The following is a 17,712-nucleotide window of genomic DNA, read 5'->3' as shown; positions in this document are numbered from 1 at the left end:
AACATTATCATAGATCCTTCACCATTCAAATGTGGCAGCTTCATTAAAAAACTCCTAAGATTCTCGAGGTTTAATGTGTGCTCTGACTTTTAGTAACCACAACTTGGGAAAACTAAACAGCTTGTTTGTTAATGCTATGTTTCCTGATGGAGACATCATTGGCCAGTTAGTGTGAACTTTTAAGGAATTGAAATATTGATGCCTTTCTCGCATCAAAAACAAATTACTCTCAAAGATATCTTGATGTACGAGGACATGCAGATGAAATATGAATGTCTACCTTGGATTGCTTTTAGTAATTCTGAAATATTCACAGTGGTAACTTTGGAGTGCCGTGGCTCTTGCTTGTTGTGCACAGACTGACACTTGGGGATGAATTTTTCAGCAGTGATATGATTTGGCCGTCACAGTAAACGGATAGCCTTGATAAATCAGGAACATTGCTACCTGGATTGTTGGATGGAAATGAAATACTGCATGATGCAAGTGAGGGAAAGCAGTGTTGAAATGCTTCCTTGTGTCTGCTGCTCTTGTCAGTTCAGAGAGCTGTGTCGCTGATGAGCTATTATGTTGTTTGCACATGTTGTTGGAACCTTCTGTCTGTCCATTAGTGGCTTTTAGCATATACATTAGTAAACCCTACAATGATTATTAGGTCTGTTCTTCCTTCGCTGAGACAATTTATCTGGAAAGAGTTTGCTTTCTAATCTGAGGGTCCCACCTCAGCCGGAGTTCATCCATTAACACCAGTTCTTTTATGCTAATAGTGATTTTTCTTCCACAGAGTGTAATTAGGAATGAGAAAACAATCAGTAGATAAGTAATCGTCTATTAAAAGAGAATGAGAATAGTGCTTCCAAAACAACAGAGACCCTTCGGGAAATCAGATTCACTATCATTTCCTTTCACTTATTAAGAGAGGAAGATGATCAGGCTTGGCAACTCTTTCCTGTCTCTTCAGCTTTAAAACGGCTTCCTTTTGACATACAGTAATTTCATCGCCATGCATTTCCTCACTTGCCAGCAAGAAAGGTTTCAAACCCAGGTCTTTAAATCATTTAAAAAACAGGCCTATATCAGCTTTGGGAATATGCTGTCAGGTGAGGTCTCGAGCAGAGGTGGAAGAAGTACAAAAATCTCAAGTGAAAAGAGCAATACTACAGCAAAAAAATACTCAAATATAAGTACAAATACTGCATTGAAAATTGTACCTAGTATAAATAAAAGTATAGGCGTTAAAACATACTTTAAGTACCAAAACTAAAAGCACTTCTTATGCAAAATGGTCCGTTTTAAGCACGATATATTTTAAATCCTTGTATATGTTTGCATCTATGTGTTCATCACTTCAATTTTGCACTTGGTAAAGGTGGGGTTTATTTGAATGACTTTTTCTGTAGTTAAATAAATCATATTATAACGTAATGATGGGACGGTGTGGAACGAAACAGTGTACACGTTCTTTAAGGTAGAAGTCCGCGCGGTTCGGCGAGAGAAAAGTGAATGACGTCCTTGACGTAAATTGCGTCCGACCCTCACAAACCGCACACAGTCTTAAACTGGCCTTTGATACTTCGTCGCTGGTACGCACCTGTTATGTTTGCAGAGAAAAAGTTGACAAACTGAATTGTTGTTTGGAACAGCGGATGTTTGAGTAGATTCGCCCTTAAAGATGTTACGAAACTGAACATAATTTGTCTTTAAAGTAGTTCGCAGACACTTTTATAGCGTCGCAGTCCTGGTAACTCGGTAAGTGCGCATGCGTGGAATTATTGGACCTTCAGCACATCCGGTCTGTAGACGCGCAACGCGGAAAAGCGGAATGAGCCTCAATAAACCCAGGTAAGCAGCTTGTATGTGCTTTAAGCACGAAAACAGGCTAAACAGATTTGACATGAACTGATGCATTTTTGACTGCACAACGTAAAACACCACATTTCAACACCTGGACTTAATTTCGTTCTTTTGCTCCCCTTTCCCCACTAATTTTTAAACATCAGTCACATCGGAAGTGTCTCAAACAAATCCCCACAGTCACCTTACCGATCCTGCTTCCTGGAAGATAAGAGTAATACCTTTTTAAAGCTCAATAGGCCATTCATTATTATGGTTAGGGCCCACCGTCACATATTCCAGACAAAAGTGAATTTCCTATTCTCTGTCAATAACAAGCTCGATGTCACCTCCAGAGGTGAGGGAGCATGATTCAATAAAGTTTTCCCTTTTTTCTCTTTGACCCCTAGTCACCTTGTTAGTAAGAAAGACTTGAATTACAGTTTTGTTTTTACCCCAGCAAGTGCCCTACAGGCTTCCTAGAAACACAACAGGCTATCTTGTATAAACCTCTGCTAACACTGCTCAAACAGTATGTAGCTTCCACTGTTGAAAGATCCATGTTAGTAAACTTAAAGAGAAAAAACCTTTTTCTTCCACAAAAGCCATCCCATATTTGCATGGGTACTGATTTTGCACACATGTGTCTAGACTATGCTGCACGGAAACAGCTTTTTTTGTGTGATAGCAGCAAAGGTGTGGCAATGTATGAGCCAGTGTTCTTGCCATGGAAGCCATGCCTCCTCCTGTTGCTGCTACCTGTGATCTGAGTGTTGTCGGGTCGTGTCTGCAGCCCATAGGCCCCCCTGTGTTTTAAGTACCGGATGGCATGCACGTCGCCTCCATCCATGTTTGCAGGATATTGAAAAAGACCTTTCTCAGGAAGCTGAGGCCCACTGAGCATTGGGGAGCAGTGGTCGCGCTGCTCCAAATTACCATAGCACCTTTCTCTATTCATCCTAATAAACAACACAGTCAGATGTCTGATGGGTGACACTCATGCAACATGAGACTCTTTTGCTTAACTATTCCTTAAAAAGGAAGCAGACATGATCATTCTCTTAGTCTCTTCTATCAGGATGTATTTATTGCTGTGTAAAATAATATATAACACATGCCAGGCGGTAACATATCTTCCTGAGTGCATTGTGTTTGCAGCATTGAAATGTGACCTGAAATGAATCAATGCACAAGGTAGCGCTGTTGCTATTACTATGCAAACCAGATAGATGGCTTACATTTAATTTATATAATATTCCCTGCAGAATCATTTTTATTATGGGGGATCTTGGTAGGAATATTTGGCCTATAAAGAAATTAACTTTGTCTCTTTGCTAAGTACACCAATGCATCAAGCCATTATCTTCGTGATAGATGAATCATATTTGATATTATGCAAGACAAATGCATTCATATTGCATATTTTTTCTAATTTTTTCCTGTCTGACCATCTGTGTGTGTTACGTCTTACCAAGATTAATCTGTTGATCCTATTGGGATAGAGGGCAGGTGTTTTTTTTCATAACACACAGTAAGAGCTGATATCAAAGCATAATCCATCACATTATATTTGAGATCTTTTAAATGTATCAGGGACAGTGATTTCCACCATTGAGACCTGATTTATTTTGTTTGTGAATGTGTGGGTGTGTTAAGCGAAAAGGTAGACCGTGTCAGGAAAGTATTGCATTGTGAATATTACTGACATATGAAATGATACTCTGCGTGCTTGGATCATGTGTGCTAAATCATTTAAGCAGAATGACCCTTGACTGGATTAGAGGGAGGAGGGTGAACTGGGAGTAGAGACAAAGGGCAAAGGTTGCCCTCCGACATGGTCACTGTTGACCCAAATTCCACCTATCCTCAGCTACAAAGATCTGATGATTATTTTTCCAGGAAATTGCAGCATTTGATCTCTCCTACACCTCTTTTTCTTTTACGTAAGTGGCTCTGGGTTAGGTGTGATTGAAGTCAGACGATGATTTACAGAGACAACACTCACCTAGCACGCTGTTCGGCCTGTTACAGCCAATGTCTTACATGTGCCCTCCTAAATTCACTTATGTAGAACACTTGTGTTTCTCAAGGCGTTGGACAGGACGAGTGGATGCACAGACAGATTGCAAACTAGTGTTAATGATCGGCTTGTCAGGCAGAATCTGTATTACTTAATATCCCGGTCCTGCTGTACGTGATCAAAGCAATGCAAATGCAATGGGGTATTGATTTTTACAGCATCCCCGCTCTTGCACTTAAAGTGCTCCTTTTATTGGTAGCCACAGTTTCCATCCATACGTCTAACCCTGGAACTTTTGTCATCCAAACAACCTGAAGAACTATGCTTGTTTTGTCTTGGTTAAATTATAGTTTTGCATAATGATAAGCATAACCACAAGTGAACATGTCTTGTATGATGATTTGTAAGTACAGACCACTGTGAATGTCTATACTATGCAATGTATTTGCAAAATCCAGTAGTTAAATCTGTATCTCATTGTGGATATGGAAGTTCTCAATTGAAGATCAGGGGATTAAAAAGGATACAGAGCTGAAACAGATGGTTTGCTATGATGTGCCCTAAATGCTAATCCTGTCAGCCTTTAACATAGCCAGCTGATTAATAATTTCGGACATACTGTAAACGTTATATTCTGTGCCATGTCAACTCTCTACTATCTAAAAACCCTGTCCTCACAACCAATAGGCTGTCCCTTTTTTCAAGAAAAAAACTGACATTATAGAGAGTGAACCGTAATTGATGCTGTTTTGATCAAGAAGTCTGTCTGAATTTGGTTAAAATCTGTGTAACTACTCGTGGAGAATGTGATTGGACAGCGGTGAAACCCATTTCAGGTCCCATTCTTGAAATGTGAGCAGCCACAGTGAACTCTCTGTCACAATGAAACATGGTGATTAAGACAGCCAGTGGGAGATGAAAATGAATTCCCTCAGCTCTAAAGAGGTGTTGTATGGAATTGTCACAGGTCACCCTCTAGGCGCCCGGCTCTTGCAAAGTAATTCATCCATCGCATTATCCCAATAATGATAAATTTCAAGCATTATGAATTGGGATGTTTCCTCACACAAGACTTTAAATGATATTTAGGTAAAAGGTCTAAGGATCATTAGCCTCGTGTTGAATTCCTCGCATGCTGCTGTTGCAGAACTGAGATTCTGTTTAATCTCCAAAAGCAATTTGTGACACAGAAAGGGGCCTTGAAGGGCCTTTGTCTAAAATAATATGCACAAATAAAACGGTTGTACTATTCCTTTTCTTTTACATTTTTTAAATTATTTTTTTTATCTTTAGTTTGTTTAAATGTCATTCATCGAATTTCAATGCCGGACTACGTTAACCTTCAACAACTATTGTGTATGGCCACTTGGGGGCAGCAGATTCAAACTGTGAACACGCTGACATATTATTACCTACTTTTAAGTTTCATTTGGCAAATTTGTTATCGAACAGTTGCTTATTTTTTTATTTCCCATCAACCAGTTACTGTACAGGGTGACCCTATGAATATTTAGGATTTTTTTTTAGCCAAAGTAAGAATCATTTTTAATATGTTACTACAGGCAAGTATTTTACCCTAGGTTTTTAAGTTTTTTGGCTTTTACCAATTACTATTTTATATCCTTCCTTCGACACATTTAGACTGTCACAGAAGAAGCCAATCAAGGGTTGTAAAACCCACAATACTTTAACATTGAGTCATAAGTAACAAGTGGAGCAAACATTTATCAATTTTTCCAAATGTTTTCATTACATTTGGTTTGAGTTATCTGTTTAAAACATTTGTACACAGGTATTACCCCATTGATACATTGCCTCAATTAAAAGGACTTTAAAATAATATGGGATGATTAGTTGTGTTCTCTTTGTGCATGTTATCAGAACTACCCTTGATTTAATTTGCTGCAGATTGAACATATTTTACTTGTAATGTTCATTCAAACCATAACAGAAAAGAATGTTGCAGACTAGCATGTAACTTTTCTGTTTATTGGTCTCGAGTGATTGTAGGCCTTTTCAGCAATACTGTCTGTTCCTCGCACACCAATATAGTGCCTTTGCTTGTGTGTAGATGGCACCCTTCAGTTTTCTAATTGATGACTACTGGGTGCTGTCCGACGGAAGCAGTCTGCTGGCAAACACACGGGAGGAAACCACTGCCAAGACAGCTTATCTCTCAGATTGCTCTTTGAACTTCAGGCTTATGAGCTGCTGACAAACTCAGACTCTGCATGGCGGCGTACTGCAGTGCCCCTTGCCTTCCTTCCTCTTTTCAATCCCTGAGACCTTGTGGAATCTACAAAGTCAACATTCAAGTCTGAAGAAGGGAAATATCCTGCTGTTTTCCCCTCACAAATGTGGGCAATCTTTGGCGCGCTGTGATTCCGACTTAACTCTAAATGGAAACAGTGTTGTTTCTTTTCTTTCACGCCACCACCTAGCAGCAGAACAGCGTGTCAGACCACTTTCCTCTGGATAATTTCAGACATGAGAGGCCCGTTTCAGCCCTCTATAGCCCCCCTTTGCCCATGCGGCCTGGCCTTCATTAGGCGAACTTATTGGTTGCACATGGCCGAAGTGGACTGTGTGTTATCCTCACACGAAAGGTGCTTAGGAAATTGCTGAGTCTCCTGTCATAAGACAAGTCTTGAAGGCGATTTCCTCGACTTGCTTTGCACGCGTGGCCTGGCGTCAGCCCGGTGGCAAGGGGTATAATAAAGCTTAGAGTGAGCAGGGCTTAGAGTGGGCAGGTCCTCATGCCTCACAGAAAACTGATACCTACACTGGGCCGGACATGGAGCCCTGAGGGATCTCCGATGCCGTCCTCTGGGAGATTAGCTTTGCTACCCTTTGCCTTGTATGCTTCCTTTCTTAATTCACTAAACTAATATTGTACTCACACATCAAGGATATATTTTTTCATTTTTGTTTAATAATCACAGAATGTGGCTTCTGTTAAAATTAGATGTAGAGGGGTAATGTATCTGCAAAGAAAGTTCAGGGCTGGTGATGACATTTAGCATAGGCTTAATGTAATGCAGTCCAAAAGATCTTTATTCATATTTGTGTCTACTTGCAGGGACGCAGAATTTTAGCTTTTGCTTTGACTTTGAAATGATGAATACAAGAGAGTAAAAGATATTGTTGAAAGGCTGAGTTTCTATGGAACAAAATATGATACTTGAATCATGACATACCTTTCTAAAAAGAGGTATTGCTATAATGAACATAACAAGGCACAGATTTAGGCAGACATGCACCCACGTATACATGCATTGTTATTATGTGTTCATTTGTGTTTCAATGTGTGTGCCCTCGTGCTGCACTGGGTGAAGATGAAAAGTTTTTTGGACTTGTAACCCCTCTTCCCCTGCCGGTAATCACCCCAGAGCCCTGTAATCCCTGGCGCATGCAGATGCCGCCGGGGGAATATTACTGTTCATAATATTAATCTGCTCTCAAATTCCTTTCTGTTACCAAGATGAGGGGGCCTTGTGCACCATGTTCTTATGGGTATTAAGTGTCCTACAAGAGATTCATCGAGAGGTAGATTCTGACTCGTCAGGGATCAAGCCCAGCCTGAGGTCGTATCGCTGCTTTAAGGAACACCCGCGAGCACGCAAAACCCATCTCCATATTCTCATAAACAGCCTGACATGAAAGACGCTGTGCCACAGCAGGGACTCAAATCCACACCCAGCCCACATGAATCATGTCAGCCTGATCCAGAGGAGGGTTAAAGCCTCTTTAAGGTGCTCGGTCCCTGGCTGTGATACCTGACTTAGCAGCAGGTAAACCCCCCGTGCCACCGGGTTGAGGAGAGCGGCATTGTCTCCATCAGCTGATCAAAGGCTCACTTTTAAAACCACAGGAACAGAAATGAATAGAAACCTGCCAGATGGATTGGAACCTTTTTCCAATTCAGCTGCTGTTCATCATCCTGTACCTGGAATTTGGCATTGTAACATTTGTCGTACATAGCTTAGCGCCAAGGTTGGATTTGTGGCTTTTCAAAGGGCCTCAGCACAACAGTGTAATCATACTAAGCCTCTGGGAATTTATTATTTAAAAAAATGCAAGGCTAATGACCACAATTACTTTAATCATAGAGTATCTGTCTTTGAGGTGCGGAGACACAGAGTATTTAGCTAATATGAGCTATTAGGCACTATGATGACCCTTTTCCCAAATGACACATTTCTCAGCTTTGCTCATATTTATGGTGATGATGTACAGCATCACGTGAGTGTGTTTTTAATAAAGAGCCTCTCGAGTTCAGGAGTTGAGAAGCCAGTCTTGCAGATAAAAGCCTCACACTGTCCGTAACGCGGGCTCTGTATTTATTAGTTAATATTTTCTTTCGATCTCCCTCATGACTTGTGCATGTACTTGCCGGAGATGTCTGAGCGGGTTGTGGAATTGGATGCAGTCCACTGTGTCACTGGGAGTATTTATGCAATCAGGGAGCGAGCAGCCAGAGGTGCACTGGTGCCAGTGGCGTGTGAAATCTGCCGGCTGGATTGACACTTGGATGACGGATACCTGTAAAATACATTCGCGCCTCTGAGAAGGGAGGATTATTTGTCTAGTGTTACACAAAACACTCAGCGACACTACTGAGGGATTCCACCCTCCCCCCCAATGGTATAAGATGAAAACCCAGTCTGAAGTTTTGGCTGAGGTAAAATGAAGAGAGAGGCCTCGGCTGCAACATTCAGATCATTTTGATGTCTGGGAAATGCACATTCAATTATAAAGGCAGCGCTGCATGTAAAAGCTGTTTGTTCAGTTCCCTGAGCAACAGCCAAACTGAGAACTTGTAATGGAAAGTCGTTCTCTTGAAACAGTGAGCATTTACATGCCAGGTGTTTGTGTTCCGCCTTCACCAGAGATTGGAAGGAAATCTACATTATTTCTACATTATGTGTCTCCGTGTCGGATCTTGTAGAGAGGAACAAAGAAAGATGGAGGAATTTGTAATGCAGCATATTGATCGGTGCTCGCCAGTGTCTCTGTATCGTTCTCCTGTAAGTGGTGTGGCGTGTTATGACCCTTAGCTTCCCTCTACAGGCGAATTAGTCACCATTAGCTGTTCTAAGGTCACCTTGCAATGAGCCGACCGTCCCTGTGGAGGTGACACTGTCAGAGTGTCACTTGGCATATGTAGACTTGTATCTTAACCTTGACCAAAGAAAATGTGTTTTCCAGTAGTTAAAGATTTCCAATGGGGCCCAAGGCTATAAAGCCTCAGGGATTTTACTGTCCAACCCCCTCTGCTTATCCTGCTGCCTACCCTGTTAGCTATCAGTATAAATGCAGACCACCAGTCATGCATTAAGTGCATAATTATTCCATTTCCAAGATAAATCTGGTGTATAGTGTCATATCCATCATGGCTGTCACCTCCTACATGGAGAGCAGGGCACTAAATGAAAGCTTTTTTGCTCATATGCACTTCTATAAAGTCATCAATTTTGAGCAGTCTATTCATTGTTTGGTTTGACAGATGTGAGCTAATAATGAATGATCAAGCAATGCCCCTCAAACAAGAACAGCCAGCATAAGCATACATGAGTAAAGGTGTGTGTGTGTGTGGGGAGGGTGTCATTCCACAACACAGACAGGGCTGCAGTAGAAAGGCGGCAATCCTCTTTTTCACGGTTGCTGTTTGGGCAACGGGGGTTAATGTTAAGAATTTGTAGCGATCAATATTTACCAGTATGTATGATGAAGAGGATGGCTAATATACAAGTGTTAACAAAGGGCCAAGGCCACACCAGTGCAGGTTTACAGCGTGTATACACTGGGATCTGATGTGAAAACAGTGGTTCCGTCCTCAGATGGTGCCCAAAGAGGAGCTCTGATCCTTGTCCCCGCCTTGTTTCACACTGAATAACATTGCTTGTCCACTCAGGTCGGACATGGAAAAGGGATTTAGGGCTTGACCGTGGATGATGTTTATTTTTTCCCTTTTATTATGTGTTATTCCCTTTAACATGGGATTAGGCATGTTACTGCTGATATAAAGCTGGTGTAAGGCTTCTGGGCTGATTGGAAGTAAAGCAGGTTATGTCGTGTGCATAATAAGAATATTTGGGCAATATTGGGGTTATTTTGAGAGGCTTAGTTGAGGACTGCGATCCAAAAACCACTGCTTTCACACTGTTTCACTGGGTGCTTGTGCCATCAACTAGTATAAAAACAACACTGCCTTCAATGAAAGGTAGGCTCTTGGTAAGATATGTATCTGTTTTCTCATTAAATTGGAAGAAAACGTTCCTTTAATGTAATTCATTACCACGATGCTCTGTGTTATTTTGTATCTGCTGTATCAAATCTGACACTCTTTGTGGTCTTATATTGGTAGTTCACAAAACGTAGCATTAGTAAATGTATCCAGCATCGTCTGGGGGATGTATGTGCCATGTATTATGGGTATTACTTTAGAATAATTTTGGCTACCCTACAGAGTCTCACAATAGATAGTTTAAATGCGGCTTTAGGCTACCCAAACTGCAATGCGTAGATATGTCGCGCGTTACATGCTTGACTGCCCCCGTTGCATTTCCTGTAATTGATTCTTTTCAATGATTTTAAAATGCAGAGGTCCCTGCTGGCATTGCATGTTTAAAAGGAGTGCAGGCATGTCACGCATGGCTTACTTCCGCAGATATGCTGCTTTCCTGTAATTCAATCCGGCCTTTCTGCACCTAACCAAGGTGATTAACTCCCTGCCACACAATTGCTGTTGGACTTCCTCCTCTGGATTATGCCCATTCACTATCAATTTCCACATGTAATCGTATGCATAATGACACATCCACATACCCTCATTCTTTATCTGATTTGGACTTGGAAAAGCGGATGTTATTGGTTTATGTTTTTTTCCCCCTCTAACTTACAACAAATTGGTGGTACAAAGTCAAAACGCAGTAACCTAGTATCTGGTTGAATTGTATTAAGACCTGTATTAGACCTTTTAGCATGTTCAATTTATAAGAAGAATATATTTTGCTTAATTTATTACATAAAGGCTTTTAAAATTAGCAACAAAACTAGCTTAGCTTATTATATTTATTACTACTACTACTACTACTACTACTACTACTACTACTACTACTGCTACTACTACTACTACTACTACTACTACTACTACTACTACTACTACTACTACTACTACTACTACTACTACTACTACTACTACTACTACTACTACTACTACTACTACTACTACTACTACTACTACTACTACTACTACTACTACTAATAATAATAATAATAATAATAATAATAATATTCATTCATAAAAACATAATTCCATCAACACACTTAATCTATTTAAAACACGCCATTCATTTACAGATTAAAAGCAGTTTAAGTTTGCATTTGTCCTTTTTAAATGGTTACATTCTACACATACTTTACACTGCACTATATTGCCTCATTTGCACATCTGATTAGATGCTAAATGCATTTTGATTGTCTCTGCTATGAAAATAAAGCTCAATATAGTCATGTCTTATCTAAAACCAAGCTAAAGTTTCAGAGGCTTTATAGTTACTGAACAGCAACAGAATAATAAGTAATAGGTAGCTGGTGACGGATTTACGCACTGATTTTATTGTTCTAAGTGTCTTTTTATAATGTAGTTTCTATGGCATTGATTTGGAGATAAAATTATGATCCTTTTTAATGGCAAAAAATGAAAGAATTAGGGCCCTTCTCTCCGTAGGGCAGAAGAGATAATACTGGGGTGAGTTCGAGATCTGTTTCTCGGCTCATTTCTTTCAAGTGTTTCCATTTTTTACGCTTGCAATATTGCCGTCAAAAGAATCTCATCCACATCATACCATATTTTAAAAAGCAGCCTTTGAATTTCTGATCAACACATTGTAGACCAAGCAGTGAAATAATGCACACAATGCAAATAAATAAATAAAAGGACGCACCAAATGCACTCCAGCTCTGCTGCACACAGCCTTTATCTGTGTTGTGCTGGTAAACAACAGAGAAGTTATTTTAGAAATGAAGCAATTAAGCAGATCCAAAATGAACACAACCCCCTTGTAAACCAGCACATGGCGATGTCATTTGCATGCCTTTGAATAACTAATCTCTGAGGGGAGTTCCTTCAGATGGAATTCTCAATGCCATGCGCTCTTTGTTTTAAACACAGCAAACAAACAAACAAAAGCGTCCTGGGTCCAGAGTTACTGCAGCTGCCCCCCCCCCTTCTCTGTATCTCTCTCTCTTTGCTGTCAGATGACCTACAGCTGACTGACAGTGACTGTGAACGCCGTTACTCGCCACCAGCAGGATGGGGGTTACGCTCTTATCAGATGAACAGAAAGAGTGGGAAAAAGGAAAATAGAATTTCAAGTTAAGCATAGATTTTCTTAGAGATGTGTGTGTGTGTGTGTGTGTGTGTGTGTGTGTGTGTGGGGGGAGTGTTAATTAGAATCACCATTCATCATGGTCACAGTATTTCTATTCATCCAGCTGATTGGGGACATGACAAATGAATGTGGGAATAAACGGAGTGTCAGGCTGGGGAGGGAGATGGATGTTCTCTCAGCAGGGAGGAGCGGGAGAGGTACAGTTAGCGCTGGCAAGTGGCCAGAGCTTCTGTCTGCCCACACATCACCCCAGGGGCCACAAACAGGAGCACTTTCCCTCTTCTGGACCCCACCCCCCCCCCTGTCATCCTTTCCTTCTGTATTTATTAGTAAATTAACAACATGTCTCACTGATACCAATTCAACCCCCCCACCATCACCACCTGCTCCAAATCTCCAAACTCACCTCCATGACCTCAAGTGTGAGGATGTCAATCAAAGAAAAATAAGAATTTGTGCAGAAATGTAAAAAGGTTTGTCTATAAAGTGGCAATAATAAATGTTGTAAGTTACTAAGTAAAAGTCCTGCATTTAAAGTCTTATTTAAGTAAAAGTACAAAAGTATTAGCCTCAAAATATACTTAAACTACCAACATTTAAAGTAGTCTTTGCACGTGATGGCGCATTTCAGAATATATGTTACATTATTATATTATATATCAAACACTGGATGATTATTGCAGCATAATGTGTCCATGAGATCTGGTGAAAGCTTATTTCTGTTACTGTGTACACTAATGCTGGAGGTCTTAAACTACAATTATATGTCAATATGTTTATTTATTAGATGATTTATATTTTGTATTAGCTAATAATCTGTAATGGAACTAAAGCTGTCAACTCAAAGTAGTAAAAAGTACAATATTTGCTTCCAGGTAGAGTATAAAGTAGAATGACATTAGAGACTCAGTTTAAGTACATCTAGCTTTACTACAGTACTTGAGAATATACTTCATAACACTTCCTGTAAGCGACCTCTCTCCACTTCCTCCATGGGGTGTGCTGGGGCGATGTAGAACGAATGTACTCTGAATGTTAAGAGTTGTTCTAGTTGTTGTCTGGAATGTAATTATAAAACGGAGACACTGAACATTAGCCGAGCCCTTACAGTGAATAGATTACAGGCAGTTTAGCACAATGCTGTGTTTTATTCTGCACCACCGTGTTCTCGGCAGGAGCTGGAGGGCCACTATGCCCATTGATGTGTAAAGAGAAGCAAAGGGTTGCCGAGTTCAGCCTGAATTACACACCATTAGAAAGTGTTTGACTGACATACTGTAAGCCCCTTCTTTTTCTTCACACATTATTAGCAAACTCACTCTGATCCTATTATACAGCAGACAATTGTTATTCTAGAAATGAAGAAAAAATAATAGTGTTATAAAGATTAATGCACCCCAACACCTCATTCTTCCATCCGCCCACTTTTGCATAGACCCGTCTCTCATATAAATTTGAATTGGTTTTTCAATTATTAGAGTGCCTCAGCTCTCTCTGGCTAAACAAAGAATTTCCGTCGATCCATTGAGATGAAGTTAGATTATGCATTACGGCAATATCCAATTTAATAACTCAGATTTTCCTTTATTGTTTTTTCTGTTTGCATTGTATTTCTTTAAACGACTCAAGCAGGCAGGAAGGCAGCTTTTTTCTGCAGCTTCGCCTGACAAAGACGTACACAGGGCTCACATCAATGACTGGGAGCATGAACAAATACAGGCCCTCTTCAGAAAGGAGGACAAAAAGTTGAATTCATGCTTCATCTGACTTGGTGCAGCTAAATTAATGTGATTAAATTAATAACAGAGCCTTTCAATATGTGTTTAACGTCAAATAGCTTCAAAATAACGTTGATCATTGTCTGTTAAATCACATTTTAATCACTTTTCATCACTCTATTGCCCTGACTGTACAGTTTGAAACATCAAATAGTTCATAGACAGTTTATATCGATATATTTAAGTGTTTGATATGTGTGTATATACTTATTTCCCAAATGACAAGTGGCCAATCTTTGCACAAGATGATCTCACGGCTCCACTTTTTTCAAAGCGTCAATGGTGTCATTTCAAATTTGAGGAATTATAGTGATTGAGCTGCATAAACAACCTGCAGAGGAAGTCAGATTCCCTGTCACATCCAGACGCTTTAGTTTCGAAAAACAAAGAGAGTGGAAAAAGGGATTGTGATCGCAGCTCCATGGCATATTGGAACAAAAGCCCAACCTGAATGATTTATCTTTTCCCCCTCTTTGAAGCAGAGACACGCTCTCTCCCCACTGCCCGTGTTTGAGCTTGTGGAGTACCTGGGGAGGGCAGCACCATGCAAGACAGGAGGCTGTGAAGCTCTTGTCCCCATATTTAGTCTATGCAGAGAGACAGTGCATACAAAAGGGAAAGGGAGTACAGCGGATTTGGCCCGAGGTTATCTTGTGTTGGGCTCTCTGAGCTTGAACAAAGTGCGTGAGACATTTGCGAAACACAGATGCATTTTGTTACAGACGAAAAGAATAGATGAGAGGTAATGGCAACTCATGAAAATTAAAAACAGGAACGCTCTGATGCGTACCATGTTTCAGCAAGCTCCCCGGGTGATTACATCCTATTGAAATATCCAACACGGTGCTTGCTATGGCTTGCTGGTATTAAAGCCGAAAGGCAGTGTTAAATAAGGCCATTTGATACAAATTTGTCACTTGACACCCCCTCTGGTACCTTACAACGCACGGTATAAGTGAAAAGCTCTTGAACTCTGCGGTAACTCTTGTTGTTTGCATAAGTTTATATATTTCTTTCTGCATTTTGGAAAAAAAAAAAGACTGATGTTCCTTATTTATACCAGAGATAAGATATTCTGAAGACATCTGTTATGTTATTAATTTCACATAAATCTTAAGCTCCTCTATGCTTGAAATGGGGCTTCATTCAAGCTGAATTAATGAAACATGATTGTAAGTCCCTCACGTGGAAGAGGCTGTCATACAATATTGAGTTGCTTATAATCACTGTGTAATCTCACTGTCTGCCAGGGGAGGGCGGCGCGAAAGCCCCCCGTAAAACAATGTTTTGAGGAGATCAGAAGCCTTCGCCTGTATCTGGCAGGATAAAGAGGCAGGGAGTCTGCAGCGAGGGAGGAAAAAATGACTCATTGGTCGTCAGCAGAGGAAAAACTGCAGATTTGTGTACCCGACTGCTGTGATGTGTGCTAATTGTCGAGATCAGAGTGCTGCATGTTTGCTTGAACTCAGGTAATTGTGCGTGCGAGCGTCTGGCTGTGCACAAACACACACTCTGAAACCTTGTATGTGAAATGGAGGTGTGAGGACGCCCACTGCCATGACTGACAGCCGGAGTAACTCTCAAGCTAGCAGGTGAAAGACCCATGGGTGCAAGCCACAAATGGGACTCACCATGAGGGAAAGCAGTGGTAGTTCCCTACTTTGCATGAATAATAAGAGTGTGTGTGTGTGTGTGTGTGTGTGTGTGTGTGTGTGTGTGTGTGTGTGTGTGTGTGTGTGTGTGTGTGTGTGTGTGTGTGTGTGTGTGTGTGTGTGTGTGTGTGTGTGTGTGTGTGTGTGTGTGTGTGTGTGTGTGAACTTCATCAGTCTTTTTTTTTTTAAAGCTTATGCCGTGTTATTTGGCCCTTGCTGTGTTTTATCTGTCATGCACACGCAGCTGGGGCCCAACGCCTCACACTGAAGGTCTCAGGTGTTTTGATGTGTTTAATGTCAGCGTCAGGAACAGCGCTTCATCAGACAGACGAGGGTCAGCAGCCGCAGGAGGAGTGAGCACACACTTGGCCATTCCTGTCACATCGTGTAGCGCCTGTCACACCTCCGCTGCAGTGTCATTGCAGTACTTGGCAAAGCTTGTTACACACCTGCCCTTAGATAGACCAGTCGCCAAAATAGAGTCATTTAGTAAATGATTTCCAATGCCAAAACGGCAAACGGTTAATCTGTGTTAATACACAGTGACGTATAGTGAACTTCTCTATCTCCCATCTCCGTCCACAAACTGTTGCTTCAACCCGGCCTAATTATTTTTTATGCAAAGCAACAAGAGGAGCGAGTGACACGAAAACACCATTGAAATTGGGATAGACCTCATCATTGTTTGGCGGCGCCTACGACTTAATTAAAATTCGCAAGGAGCCTGGCTCCTTTGTTCCCCTTCATATTGCGGCATTGTTCATCAGAAGTGAGCAGGAGTACAAATAATCGAGTGCAAACACTTCCTCCGGTGAAGCTAGCCCTTCCTCTAGAGGTTTACCCTACTTTACTTTTCAAACTGACAGAAATGGGTTGTCTCAAATCTGCCACGGCATCACTTCATTAAAGAAGTAGCCTGCTTTAAAACAAACAAACAAACAATGCACCCACTCCACCCCAGCTCAACACCCTCCCCAAGCAGGCACATGCACACTTGCCACCCATCCCATCCAAAATGTGTCACATCCCCAGCAATCTGTAATTCTGGACTCGAGGGGTTAATTGCCTGCCATGGCATCAAAGGAGAGTTTTGATGTGCTTTTTGAGGGCTGTCTTTAGCCAAGTTGGGGAGTAGTAGGGAGAGAGAGGAGTGAAAAGGGGGAGGGATGTGGTGAGAGCAGACGGAGAGGAGGGCACATGAGATTTCACTCGCGGCGTAGCAGCGCAGGCGTCTCCTCAGGTAATCCTGCCTCTCAAAGGCATTATTGAATTTTCTTGTTTTTCTTCTTCTCTTTGTCAAGGCAGGGAGGAGAGAGTGTGTGCAGAGGGAGAGTCGAGGAGGGGGGGGGGGTTAAACAGAGTGAGCCCGACTTCTGAAGGGTCTGCAGCGGGTGCTTGATTCTCATTCACCTCTGCAGATTCACGTCAAAACACAGCCAGACCTTTTAAGGCGCCTGGCTTTGAAGTGAGAGGAGAGCCTCAAATCCAAGCTCTCCGCCACATATGCCCAGTCTGAAAAATTAGCAGCCATGTGCGTCTCCCTGCCCCTTTGAAGTTGCACGGTACGCTCCTCTCTCCATGTTCTAACAGAGAAATCAAAAGGTATGCAGCCTGACTCCCAGATTAAGGATAGTGGTGGTGCAGTGAGGAAGCGCAGGCACAGGCCTCGGCTCCGGCTTTTGTTCAGTCAGACCATGAGGCCCTCTACCTTGTTAACACTGTTTACCTAACTCTTCTGAAAAGCTCTGCCGAGTTGAAACAACTAGTAAAACAGTCAGTTGTGACAAAACCCCTCTGTGATACGCCGATCTAAAGAAGTGCTGGCGGATCAAACCGGCAGAGTCTCATCTAAGGCATTAACTGATTGTCTTTTCTCTACCTGACAGCCAGATCTTTATTTTATATCAACAGCAAATTAGAATTAGTTTTGAACTAACAAGCCTGATGTAAGGTTACTTCACGTGTCGTCAAATGAGCAACACAAGGGCAGCATTAAAAGACAGAGCATCTGCCCTGAGGCTCACTAGAACAAA

At 41.4% G+C, this 17,712-nt stretch overlaps 1 long non-coding RNA gene across 1 annotated transcript in view; it reads left to right on the top strand.

The window, feature by feature from the left end:
- Nucleotides 1-1,581: 1,581 nt before the first annotated feature.
- LOC134863117 (uncharacterized) overlaps nucleotides 1,582-17,712 on the top strand; it is a 42,473-nt gene continuing 26,342 nt past the window's right edge. The window contains exon 1 of the long non-coding RNA XR_010165614.1: nucleotides 1,582-1,842. This is a non-coding gene — a long non-coding RNA (uncharacterized LOC134863117). The remainder of the gene's footprint in view (nucleotides 1,843-17,712) is intronic.

Source organism: Eleginops maclovinus, chromosome 4 (assembly GCF_036324505.1).
Source record: "Eleginops maclovinus isolate JMC-PN-2008 ecotype Puerto Natales chromosome 4, JC_Emac_rtc_rv5, whole genome shotgun sequence".
NCBI classification, from domain to species: Eukaryota; Metazoa; Chordata; class Actinopteri; order Perciformes; family Eleginopidae; genus Eleginops; species Eleginops maclovinus.
Note: the sequence above shows the minus strand (reverse complement) of the source record. Positions and strands in the feature narration are given on the sequence as shown.